Source organism: Thermobia domestica, chromosome 2, assembly GCF_964235325.1.
Source record: "Thermobia domestica chromosome 2, izTheDome1.hap1.1, whole genome shotgun sequence".
Classification (NCBI taxonomy): Eukaryota; Metazoa; Arthropoda; class Insecta; order Zygentoma; family Lepismatidae; genus Thermobia; species Thermobia domestica.
In genome coordinates, this window is record NC_137455.1 from 204,783,692 (window position 1) to 204,798,150 (window position 14,459).

The 14,459-nt window shown below is 36.1% G+C and overlaps 1 protein-coding gene across 7 annotated transcripts in view; it reads right to left on the minus strand.

Annotated features, from left to right (window-relative positions):
• Positions 1 to 14,459, minus strand: part of LOC145678367 (uncharacterized) — a 625,560-nt gene that overhangs the window by 49,442 nt on the left and 561,659 nt on the right. The window lies entirely within an intron of this gene.

Here is a 14,459-nt window from a genome sequence, read left to right on the forward strand (position 1 = left end):
TGGCATAATATTCAGATTCGCAGAGATTGACAGTCTGGGAATTCGGTCACGATGTAACAAGGTCTGCAACGAAAGTTTGACAAATAGTTGAGGTAACCAACGTCGAGACATGAAACAACGAATTCCATCGTCTGGAGAGGAGAATAAAAACCAGATCTAGATTGGATCAAGGATCAGAAGAAGAAGAGGGAGATCAGAAGGAGAGAGTTCGAGATCAGAGTTTGATACGAGAATTTGCAGTATTAAGATTCGACGGTTACGAATATTACGAACTACCATCTTACGATGGTTGGCTTCTAGTCGGCTGTTTGTTATAAAGCCGAGCTTTTAGAACGAGCTTCAGGAGTTTACATATTCGATCAATGTAAGAGCAATATATTCCACGGTCGTCACCTAGGACTAAGGACCTTCGATTGTCCCAAGATTTGCCAACGTAGTCCAGGAGTGGAACATTCGTCGCACTAAGTAGCCAGAACATCTTAAGGTATGTGTACCTCAACTATAAGTGTCACTTGTGGTCAAATCTCCAGATGCTTGAGTACTGTGATCTGAGTCTATTAAGTCGTATCCGCTGGTGCAACACAATTACACGTTACGCTCTTTAATTGATCTGAATACATGAAATTTCAGATGAAGTGGAGTGTTTCTTTAATTTACTGAATGATCCTCTCGCTAATAACTAGATTTATTAAAACCTACTCATTTCAGATAATGGGTAGGAGCAACTTCTCCGCGTCACAACACATTCATACCCAAAAACTATAGACACGACGCGAGGGGGTTGTTAAGATATATATAAAATATGAACGATTTTCAATCAATTAACTACTGAAATATGGGACGAAAAGGTACAATCTCAAGAGAATTCGCTGAGCTGATGTTATCCACTACAAACTTGCATGGCTGGAAATGGAACCAGGAACCCTCACTAAGAGGTGGGGAATCTACCACCTAACCACGGTGCCCCAATAATCATAAGAAATTATATACCCGTAAAAGAAAACATTAAAGGAAAAAAGTGCCATATTACGTCACAGATCCATGTTGGTAACATCAATTGTTTTCAACTTCTTGAATAACTTTTTTTTTTTCAATTATATTATTTAATGCTCACACGCTTACATGGGTGCTACGATAGCTCTCCTTACACTAGCACAAGAGACATTTGCATCGCCTTTGTTAGGATAGACGCTACATAGGATGAGAGCTACAGTTTAAAGTAGAATTTGAGTCACTGCACCAGGGCTGCCAACCGTCCGGATTTCTGACTTATTTGTTCCGCGTACCGATCGAACACTCGTCGAGGCGTATATTGTCCCAATTTATCGATTTTCGAAGTTAACATTTTATTGGTCCGTTTTTACAATGGAATAACTTATTCTTTTACACGCACAGTTTTACGAATAGAAACAAATTAAATTTGTGTTTCAATTTGACTCATGAGAAATAGCAGCTTCTATTTAATTTATAGCTATTCCCTAATTGTCTTGAGTTGATAATCCAGCCGATTATGGTGATAGTATATTCCATGCAGCGTTAAAAATATTGATTTTGCAACTTCTACATAAAAGCGCCTGCTACCGCAGTGACAGTAACAGTATTACTCACTAGGGATGGCCAGAACTGGTTCTTGGTGGAACCGGTTTTCGGGTATGAACGGATCCGGTTCTAGAAGATCCGGTTCCGGAACCGGTTTTTCTGATCCAGGCCTGGAACCGGTTTTTCGGATCCAGGTCTAGAACCGGTTCTTCGGATCCAGGTCTGGAACCGGATCTCCAAGAACCGGTTCCTCGTAGAACCGGTTCTGCTGGCACCGAAACTATTACCATCCGTACGCTAAACCCGAGCTGCTGACACGCTAACAGTATGATAGATGAAATGGTGGAAGCGAGAGGCAGGCGCCCAGGCGGCGGCAGTTTGTCTCATTTGGCTAAATAAGCTGGGTAACTGGCAAACTCATTGACTAAACAGGCAAACTGGCCAACTCATTTGGCTAAACACCCACTGGTGGACCAAAATTTTTTCTGGGGGTACAAGCGGGTCTGGGCGGGGAAGGCACAAGCGCATGTTCCTCTTTGCATTTTTTTAAAGGTGAACTTTGTGCCACCTTTAGGAGTCTTTGGGGTCTTTCGGATCCAGGTCTGGAACCGGTTCCTAAGATCCGGTTCTGGAACCGGGTTTTCGGATCCAGGTCTGGAACCGGTTCCTAAGATCCGGTTCTGGAACCGGGTTTTCGGATCCAGGTCTGGAACCGGTTCCTAAGATCCCGTTCTGAAACCGGGTTTTCGGATCCAGGTCTGGAACAGGTTCCTAAGATCCGGTTCTGGAACCGGGTTTTCGGATCCAGGTCCGGAACCGGTTTCAGAACCGGTTCTGAAAACCGGATCTGCGAGAACCGGTTCCTTGCGGAACCGGTTCCGCCGGGTCCGGAACTTTGTGGCCATCCCTATCACTCACTTCAATGGTGTAACGTGATCTCCACCCATTATCCCCTCAGTTGTCTGAATGGTGTCGTCGTTAAATAGGACAAATGTACCCTTCGGGCACATTCACACAATGTAACATGTAGCAGGTTCCGAAATTAATATTTAAAGCAAGTACTATGTTAAATAAATATATAGTAATCCTGGGTTCTAAAGAACGATCAGAAAGATACTTAGAACGAACGCAGAAACTATGCATTAATATACCTAAAATTATAAATTTTCGGGAAAATAATAATCCAAGTTCTAATCATTATCTTTATAACAAAAGTAATAAAGTAATACATTTAATGATTAACAGTAAAGAATTCGTTCCAAAAGATACTGCTTTAACTAACATATATTTTTCAGCAAGTTGTCTCATGACATAAGCTTACTAAAAAAATATACCAACTGTAAGAATTTTGATATGAACAATTCTTAATTACCAAAATAAGATTGACATTAGTAAGTAAGACAGTAATTAAGTCAGCAATTTTTACAATATAACATTTCTCCTTGCTATTTGTAATATTTGGTCAGGAAAACTTCACACAAAACAAGTACTAACACGATCAAATGGATACTGGCTTTCTAACTTTAATCGTAGTACAAAATAACTGTAACATCTTACACTCATATATCGAACATTCATTCGTATTACTAGAATATAATAAATTACACGTATTCTAACTTCAATTATTAGAAATTTGTTTTTAAGATATAACATAACGACTCATTGATCACTAACAGAATTTGCCCATTTTGAACTACAGTATATTCAAACACAGGAACTCCTATTACTTCCACCTTTGGATTTAACAGCTAACGTGCTGTTGCCTTCAGACAGAAATTAAAACGAGGAAAACTAGTTCACTCAACCTCCATTGTTGGGGCTGTTAAGAGGTGAAACTTAATTTTTTTTCTACTTTAAACAAACACAGAGTTAAACATTCACCTCTCCCTATATATATATATATATATATATATATATATATATATATATATTAAATAAGATATTAAATATCACAAATGAAAATGCTAACTAACGGCTGAGGAAGATATAAGATTTGCTGTCATCTGTCTTTTCTCAATGTCTGATGAAGAGGACGTATCATATAATTATTAAATAATTCATTTTGTTCTGGTCAGAAAAATGTGTTTTAAAATTATATATATATATATATATATATATATATATATATATATATATATATATATATATATATTGCATATTATAATTAACACATTCAATAATAGAAAAAAAAATCATTATAGACTATTGGACTGAAAGCCCAATTTACAATTAAGGACGCAATACATTGGACATATATACATTAGACATATAAGTATAGGGGGTACCGACCGTCTGCCGGATCTGTCATCAGTGTCGGTGTCTTCTGCTTATCTTTTGGTTTGGCACGCAATCGCATTGTTTACTTCAACCTGTGCTATGCAGTATTATTTTGTACTTCGACGTTAAGTTATAAAGTTTTATTTACATACAATGATGGATTATAATGAAGACAACATCAAAAAGAACCATCAGTATCGAAATCCCCGGCAAAGAAGGCATAATGGTAACCAAGAAAGTTCTGTCGCTTTTTATGGAGGTATGTGTTCAATTGGTCCTCACATCGTGAGTTAAATGCGAATGGAGATAAGGCGAAGGTCAATTACGATGTAGGTATATCCAACATACCACCGTTGTGGCAGTTCAGTTACACCGTATACATGCGTAAGGACAGAGTCAACATGGAACCTCGACAGAGCGTCCTAAGGGCGCATATGCTGTACGAGTCCAAATGGAGTCAAACGCCGCTGCAGGAAGGCGAAAGATATTGCAGGCCTTTGGTGAGGATGTCGTAACTACGCCGACAGCGCAGCGGTGGTTTAGCAAGCTTAAGAACGGTGGCCAATCACTCGAAGACGCACCACGTGCCGGAAGACCAACACATGTACAAAATGAAGAACTTCAGGCAGCAATTGGGGCGAACAGTGGACAGACATGTGAGAAACTGGGACTACAATTCAGTGTGTGTGGAGAAACCAAAGGCAGCACCTCCACCACCGTGGAAAGCACTACAAATTGGGTGGGTGAGTCCGACATGATTTGACTCCGGGCCAGAAGGCAACTCGAGGAGACACTTGTGTTTCTTTGATCTTGTCTGAGGAAAGAGCCATTTCTGGACAAGGTGTTGACGTGTGATGAGAGGTGTCCTGTACGAAGCTCCACGGAAGCTTCATTGATTAGCATCCCATGAACCGGTTCCAAAACAGCCGAAACTAGCATTGCACCAGAAAGTCCTCCTGTGTGTTTGGTGGACTGCTCGCGGCATCCTGCATCGGGAACTGCTACCAGCTGGTCAGAGCATCAATGCTACTATGTATTGTCAGCAGTTGAACTGTGTTCAAGAAAAACTTTAAACACTTCTAAATTGCAAAGGAGTCTTCCTGTTACAGGACAACGCTAAGTCCCACGTGGCTAGGATGATCCGGAACACCATTCTACGACTTGGATGGGAAACAATATTGCATCGCCATACTCCCCGGACATTGCACCGTCCGATTATTACCTGTTCCATTCCTTGCACAATCACCTTAGAGGACACCAGTTCAAATCCCTAGTAGAGTTACAAAATGCACCTGACACGTTCTTCGCTTCACGGACCAGTAAGTGCTACCGTAGGGGTGTTCCGTAAACCGGTTAACCGGTTTCGGTTCGGTTTGTAGTCTGTTTGAAAGTTTGAAATACACCGTAGACCGGGCAAGAGCAGAAGTCCGTGTGAAGTATCTAACTAGCAGAAATTAGTAGTATATAATTTCTGAGAGATACAATACTATATTTAGACAACAATAATACCAATAAATGTGTTTTAGCAACATGTGTTACATGTACCAGCACTTTTCTATGACGTTTGAACTTTAATGGTCTGAGAAAAGTTATACACTGTGCTGAATTTAACGGGATTTAGCTTAAAAGTAACTTAAAACAGTTCAAAATTCCTTCAGAAAAATACTTCTCCCATCTTGTTTCGGTTGTTAACGTTGTATTTTTTAAGGTCATGTAAAATGAATGTATGCATGTACTTCAATTTTAAACAGCATTACTTTTATTGGCAAAAATGCACAATTGTATTAAAAGCTAATCATTTCCCTTACGATGCTCGTTGTTATAATATTCATCTAAAGAGGCACTCGGTATTGAAGCAGCTTCATTAAATATATCTGACATAATGCTCAAATGATTGGTCAGAAGCCAGGTAGATCCAAAATGCTTGTTAAGAAGAGAATCAACTAAGGACTTAATGAAGTTTAGAAACTGGCTAACTTTGAAGCCATTTTTCACCTAGATCTAACAGATTTTAGACAATCTTTCAGCCATATATAGCAGCCACGTCAGGGGTTATTTTAATGGAAGAAAAAAAGCAGTTTCAGAGAAATGTGAATTTAATAGCCATAACAGACTTCATATGATGTATTATAAAGTAAGGAGGGTAGAAGAAGATTGAAATTTATAAACAGCATTAAACAGAGCTTAATCGAATTGGTCAGTAGCAAACCGTTTTCTACAGAAACATGTATGTTTGGTGTAACATGTGTAACACGTAAAATTCTTATAATGGGAGACTTATTTACGAAGATACAGTAATAAATTATTTAGTAAGTAAAGGTCGTCCTTCTTCTTATCTTGAAACTGTGAGGAAACTAAGGGCGAAGCAGGGCAAAACGCGGTATCTGTTTGTCAAGACCTGTCCAATGCGAGGGAAAAAAATCGATTTTAAGGGTTTGCCCTTTCTCCTCCAAGGACCTGATATTAATTATCCAACTATTCCACACCTGAGAGTTAGCCATCTTATTCTTAGTTCGCCCAAAAAATTAAGTGAATGAACATACTTATTAACGGAATATTCCCATATTATATATAATTTCTTGTTTTGCACAAAATTTCTAAAGCTATAACTTTTTACGTTGATTGTCATCTATCATTAATTCTAAATATTATACTTCAACATTTTGTTCCTTTAGCCTTTCAATTTAAAGCTATTTAAATGACTAATGTTATAGTTGAAAAATTTATAAGAAAGAAACAAACGAACTTCATATACATTATGAACTTACCAGCTGTCTCTGAGATGATCAGAAATGGAAAAGAAGCTTCAATATGTTCATATTTAGTAACCATCACGGTATTCCTTACTAACTCTATATACTAAAACTTTAAGATTTTCATCACAAAATTTGAGCTTTGGGTTCCTAAGTACGACATTCTCATCTTATCCACTACTTCACATTCACATTACCAAGTTTCTTAAGGATAACTTGTCAATCTTATCATTCGAAATCAGTTGAAAAACGGTCCGCACATAGGCCTACGTATGAACGGTCTAATCAGGCAAATAAAATTATTTGCAGGTTTCGAAAAGAACTCTTTACTGGTATTGTGTAGGAAAGATCGTGAAATATGAAACAAAAAAAAAAAAAGGCTCTGGGTCAATGAACTTATATTTACACACGTAAAAAATATTAATCAAAATATTAAATTACGTGTTTATACCAAGACAAGAAAAGTAAATCAAACCGACAAACTGTGCATTTATTTGGTTGAAAAATCGTCACTACATAGGCTAAACTGAAATGTAATAGTAGAGAGGTTTTCAATAAATTAACATTTTCCATCATGTTAAAATTTACTATGATGCCTTCCTTCTCGGATTTCGCATTTAGAAACAAATTTTACGAATAATCGTTCCGTACATTGAGCTTATAGATAGTGTTGTTATGTTTATCTCGAAGCACAAGATTATTTTGTGAATTATTTTATTGTGGAAATTCTAATAGCCATCCCAAGGAAGAAGCCATGAAGTGTTAGGAAAAACAAAAGAGGTGGATAAGTATTTGAGAAGAAATGAGAACCTTCCTTTTTATATATTTCTGTTCCTTTACTTTTTACAGGAGAGTTAGACGAAAAACAGTATCAGTAGAGTGAAAGGATTCCGGTGAACCTACATGGGAATACCAAGTATTCCCTCCTGAGAGATTCAATGTCCAAATCTAGCCCCCATACTAGAGAAAACAATGTGGGTTTTAAAAAAGTCAGGGTGTTTTCGCGTCAATATAAATGAAAGCCCAAATGGCCTTCACTTTAACAAAATTAAATCTTTGGAAACTTGAAGTAACAAAGATCGTATTGGTACATGCTATAGAAAGAAAGCGATAGGTAAATTAAGGAAAGACATGTTCTCTTTTCAGCAAATTTTTGTATTGATTTCCCTGTAGAAACTATGTTAAAGAGAAAGCACAAGTTATTTTGAAAGTAATATTGCAGCAAATAAATACTCTTTGGGAAATGTACGTTAGATGTAAAATATAATAGAAAAAGTGCAAACAAGTTTATTTCAAAAACCGTACTGATGATCACTGGTACAAGTATAAACAAATATAGATACACAAACAACGTTGCTTTGGGTACTAATAGTACCTTTGGAGAAATAATAGAAAAAAATCTATTACGAAATAAATTGCAAAAAGGTGAATAATGAAGAAGAGAAACAAAATAAAAATCTGACTGACAGCAACAGAGACTGTACTTCTAGTGCTCTCTCATGTTCAGTACTTTCAATAAACTTCGTAGAGTTTGTCGCGCTCTGGAGGAGCAAATATTGAATCACGGCGAAGACCGAAAGAACATAGCTATATTTCCTATCCAATCTCTTGCTTACAACGACATACAAACAAAAATGAAACAACACAAAGAGCTAATGGAAACAGAGGACGATATGGTACGCAGCAAAATATAAAAAAGTATACCCCTCTTTACTATATTCTCCAAGCACTGAGCATCGCAAATGGATCATTCTATATAATGACAAAGCTAAGCAGTCGTGCGTCTTTTACTACCTAAACCTGACTAGCGAGTTCAAATTCCTTAAAAGATGAAGTTTGCTTCGAGAGCATTTCGTTCTAGCTATAACAAACAAATGATTTACGTACCTACATACAAGACTTACAAGTATTTTTCGTAGTATATGATAATCACATTTTTAAATACATGATTACAAGCGATAATTTGGCTTCAATTTTTGTTTTTAAACTAGTTTCTAATAACTTATATTACCTGTGTATCGAGAGAGAATTACATTATTAATTTAGCTCTTGTTTTGTTCTCTTTATTTGGAATGAAAGATGTGTGTTATTAATTAGGGAAATCTATCATATCATTACGAAAAAACTCAGAATGATATTCAGTTGTTTTCATATACTATTTTAGTTGCAATATAAAGGAGGGAAGTGTCATATAGAATAGAATTTAGTAATATAATAACTTTACAAATTTAGACTGTGAGCGGTCCGAAATGAAATATTTTCCTCTTCTCTGGAAATTTTATAGAACAATTGAAATTTCGGACTTTGAAGTACAGTATATGGAAACCTAGAAGTGATTTTCATCTTGAACTATGAGAGGGTAATCCATTTCCAGTTCGTTTCCAACAATCGTACTGTCAATGCTGACCTCTATTTCGAACAATTGGAGTGAGACGTGCTGCGCTCCATCAAACATATCCTGCACTCGTGAACCGAAAGCATGCCCTGCTGCAATAGGATATCGCAAAACAATCTCGGCTCAAAAATTGCAACATAAAATACAGGAACATCATGGCATCGAACTAATGTATCTTTGGATTACTAATGTGTACCTTGGCACACTTAGCATACCTTTGGATTACTATCTGTTTCGGTCTATTGTACTTCCTGAAATTCCTATGTTTCACCAACCAGCAGGGGGTGGAAATAGAAGATACTAGCTTCTTGCCTCTAGGCTAATATGAACGTGAAGTTGAGAAACTGACAGCAAGGTGGTTGCAGACAGTTCAACACGAGGGTCTATAAATTGAATGTTAACCTCTCTTCATTGTACTGTAATAAATGCAAGTATATTGTGTATTAGAATATTGCATGACTGATGACTCTTCCTTGTATTACTTGTGATTCAAACAGATGTAGAATAGAAAAGCCATACAGGGTTTACACAAGAATTTACAGTAGTCCTTCTTGTAAATACGTAGTTAGAAACATTCTAAATAAATAATGCACAAAGCTACCGTCGTGCTGGTTGTAAGTGGAAGATAATTGCCAACGTATATACAGGGTGGCCCAAAAGCAGGTATACAGACCACCATTGATAAAGAATGACATTTTAATTTATTAAGATAATGAATTTATTTGCTTTGGTTTGTTCCGAGTTTAAGTGAAAATAAATTCAGAACAGATAAGAAAGAAATTAAGTCAATACCTGTATGAATAACAATAAGTAAATGATATAAAATGTCATAAACGATCACTACGGGACTTTATACCTACTTTTCGACCACTCTGTAGATTAAAAGAATTCATAAATATGTGGGGAAAAGAGAAATCGAAATAAGTGTTAATCTTTGATATATCAATGACCTTCAAAGTAAGAAAAACGTTATCTGGAATTTTAAACATCACACTTTCTACAATTCTCTCTACAGTATACTTGGTATCTTTAGATATGAATCCTGAGGAGTGGCCCCGCGTAGCGTAGTCGCTAACGCTCTCGCTCCCAGCGTGAGCGGTCCCGGGTTCGATTCCCGGTGGGGACACTAGGTCGAAAATTGCAAAAAGTTTTTTCAGGCTAGCTATTCTCATTTACACCAGGCAAATGCCGAGATGGTACCTAACATATAGTTCCAACCTTCCTTCCCCAATCCTTTCTTCCTTACCTTTCCCCGAATAGTATAAAATATCTTGCAGATTGTCAGCAAATTTCAAACTGATTCCCCCAGTTGCGGACGCTTCCAAATACGATGAAAGATGCTCCTGAGAACATTACACAAAAAATTAGGTGTTACAGTAGCAAACGGTCTGCAAATTTTTTGTCAGGATGTAAAGTACTTATGGTGTATCTTGCTACACACAATAGACTTAAGAGACCTTATGTAGAGTCTTTTTGACGTAGCGTCATACTAAAGGCCTGACTACTGCAGGAAACATATGCTAGTCGAAATCTTTAGTATGACTCTAATCACGAGTCAGAACGACTCTGCAATAAGGCCCACTGTGTCCACAGAACAGGAAGTCCAACAGACTCAGATTAGAGACGTTGAACCATGTTAGCTGAATGGCGTAAATTTTAATTGTAACCAAAATAATCCTGTACAAAATACCTAAGCGGAATAACTAATAATTAAATAATTAATTATTGACGAATCAACTAAAAAGAGATTACGTCATCAAATCGCCTTTCACGCTGGTAAAATTATTGTTCCTTGTAAAGCCTACTCCGTTTATTCAACAATGAATAAATAACTGTTGTGTGCCGAAATTGTCAAATACTGAAGAATAACACATGTTTCTTTTAAGCTTGTATGCTTAAGGTATTTCTTACTAACAAAATTAGCTACCGCAACTTTTAGAGTTTATTCTTGAATAAAGTTGGAAAGTAAATGCAAGTAAACGAAAAGTGAAACTTTAGCACCCGACACTCTTCTTTTGTACGAAATACCGTTATCATGACCTATCTGCATACCTTCGCTATACAGCTATTTAAAAGACCGACAGTTTTACATGGGTCTGTCAATAGCTGCAACACGTCATGTAGGTTAGTTGTAGTCACGGGTGTAGCCAGGGATGACAGTGGCTATAAAAATTGATCGTTGTAGTCTATGAGACAGACAAGATTTGGATATAATTAGGGGTTCCAGATTTCCTTAGAACTACAAATAATCATGAAAAACCATGACAGCCGTCTCGTAACGGTAGCTTTTCAAGATGGCATCCTAATCTATTCATAAACTGACAATGTCTCAGCTCCTTATTATCCAACTTTAGCGTTCTTTTTTAAAATGAAAGCTTGGTAGATTTGCAATAAATGTTATTACCATTTTGGCCGTATCTTTAACAGTTTGTAAAGCAAATAACAAAAAATGAATTTCGTAGTCTTTTGACTTTCATTTAATCTATACCTAATATCCCACGAAGCATTAATTTTGTTAAAATCTATTTTAAATAAAAATACAAGCTAATATGATTTCGTTTGATTCATTTGTGAACATTCGAACTGTAATATAGCCGGAAATATCTAGTTTCGAACATTCAAAGGTGCGCGCACCAGTACAGGCTTTCCAATATAAACCATTCATACTGAGGTATAATATCTTATAAACACTCGCACATTATTTTGAGATACACATCAGTTATAGGCTATTATCACTGTCTGACTATTACATGACACGCGAACAATTTTGAAACATAAAACAAGAAAATTTTAGAAATTATTATTCGTTGAAGTTACTACGGCCTTAACCCGCATTACAAACCATTCATAAATTTTACGAAACAGCATGTCCAAAATTGTTGAATTCGCTGAACCGCTAATGCGCGGCCGACCTCCTCCCCAATACCTTCCTAGTTCTTACATTAGAGACTAGTTTTGGTTTTACAGCCGTGTCAGTCGCTTTTATCATGCATATTTTGAAGGTCTAGTCGTAATTTTTACGATTTGTAACCACGTTAGTTTTTTTTTTTCACAAATTTTGACAAATCTGTTTTCTTGTTTCTCCCATTAAATGAGTGTTCTTTAGCCTATAAACAGTGTAAAGAATTGTGTCGTGGTATTGTAACTATTTCTTCTCTTCGTTGGTGGAGAAACTATCCGTGACAGTGGAGAAGAACGTGGAAATAATCAAATAAAAAGGTTGTTGGGTGAGATATCTCCTGATGAAAAGATTAGTTGTACTGCTAATGAAGCGCATCTCCATCACTATGGCAAACCCACCACAAGGAACAAGAAAAAATTTGCTTTTACTTTCGGTCAGTGAAAAGGAGAATGACAACACACTTGTGTAAGCACTGGAGAAAGGCAATCTGTGCTGAAAATAGAGCTGTGTTTTGCGCGGTAAGTAACAAGGAAAATTGAGAAAGTTTGAAATGACAATTTTCAAGTTTGTACCTAATTAGTTTTTTTTCGAAGTACATATGCAAAATGCTACATTTTTAGTTGCCTTGGTTCTTTTACTTTAGTTATCTATAATGTCTATAAAAGAATTTATCCACATAAATGTAACTATTTCTTCATGACGTCATACTTGCAATTCAAGTATACAGCTAGCAAGTTATATACATAACTTTTTACATGTACTCGTTCAATAAATTTTCCCAGAGGCATCCAATATTATTGTCGATATAATTCTATAAACAAGCCCATTTTCAGATTTAAAAAATAATAATATAGGCAGAAATAATAAAAAGACTAAAATTGAGTCGTAAAATTTACGAATGGTTTGTAACCACGAAGACACAAAATAAGGTTTGTAATCCAGGGTTAATTCGAACTCATAGAGAAGTAATTGGTTACCCTACCTTTGTTGTCAACAATAAATGATTCCATGGTGTTTTGCTTTAGATAAACTATGTTAGGTATTTGTCAGTTCATTTGACTGGCAATACTCAATTCAAAAATACAAATCCTTCTGGTTGTTTAGTGTCTTCATGTCAGGTGAATTTTCTGTACGGCTTAAATCGAAGACTTAATTTGTAAGAATTCCTGTTGATCAGACTTTAGAGAAGGTACCAAATAAAGATACGCAGACAGCAGACAGGGGAGACGGGATAAAAGTATTCAGTTTAAATCTTGCGCAGTTAGTAAATACTAATTAACTGAAGAATATCGAGCTTCAACACTTGGAAAGATAAAAGAAATTGTAGAAGTCATTCCTGACAATATATACTACAATCAGAGTTTTCAGAAAACTCGCATTCCTAGAGAAACAAAAAGTATCGGCACTAATTGAGCTTTTGTAGAATGAGTGATCAAGCGCTTTGACAAACGAATCCTTGAATATTGTGCACGTTTCGACAAGCTTAGAAGCGTCGACCGAGGTCCAAAACTCGGCAATACAGAAAGCGGAAAAAGCTTACGAAAACTTCAAACACAATGGTTTAGAAAAGAATAAAAGGTTCATTAATCCTATTTAAAATTCAGCTGCAAATTTTAAAAAAATAACAAAGAGATTAAGCATAAAACAACTAAAAAAATAATTTTAAAAGCAGATAGAAATATTTTGGGAATATGATTTTGATAATTTAAAACCATAATCCAAAGATAGATGAAGTTTCCAATCATTCTTTCGTTCCGTTGTTTTGAAAATTTAAAGAAAACTTCCTTCTAGCAAACATTCTTGAGGGTATAGTTTCACCTACTGGTTATAGGTAAGTCTGCAATGGTTATTGATGTAATGGTACACAAATTACATGGAGAAAGAGAGATTTTTTTTTTTTTTTTTTTTTTTACAAAATATCTCGTTTAATCTAGTAGAAGTTTTATGTCTGATTTTCGAAATTATAAAAATTTCGATAAAGTTCGTAATAATATATATTCTATATCTTCTATTCACCATCCTCTTAGGTATTGATCAACACCAATATGCCATCTCTATATGACTTAGACCCTACGGTTCCTGAGATATGGCTCCTTATATCTCTCGAAAATCTTAATTTTCGGCCAATATCTCGGGAACGGTAAGAGTGACGCGAAAAATTCCATCAGTTTATCAAATAGTTTTCAATGCTCTATCGAATGGAGGGCTCGAAACTTGAAAATTCGCAAATAACACATACACAGACATACAGACATACAGAATACAGTAACGAACTTTTTAAAGTTCGCTGAAAATATGGGTAAATTGTAAAATCTTTCCTTCACTGATACGATTTAATCCAAATAAGGAAATACTAGCAACGCTTACCAAACCTCGTCATTAGATGCTGGATAACTGGAAGGATATTGCTGTGTTGTAATAATTTTTGAGATCTGTACTTCAAACGCAATGTTTCCTCTACAGTAGTGGCAGTATACTTTACAAAATATTCTGGTATACAGCATCTGCTGCTTCACAATTGATTTTATGTGCTGTACACAGTCTAAATGTTAGAATGTCTTGATTGCAATGTAAAATGCTACCAGTTTAAGCA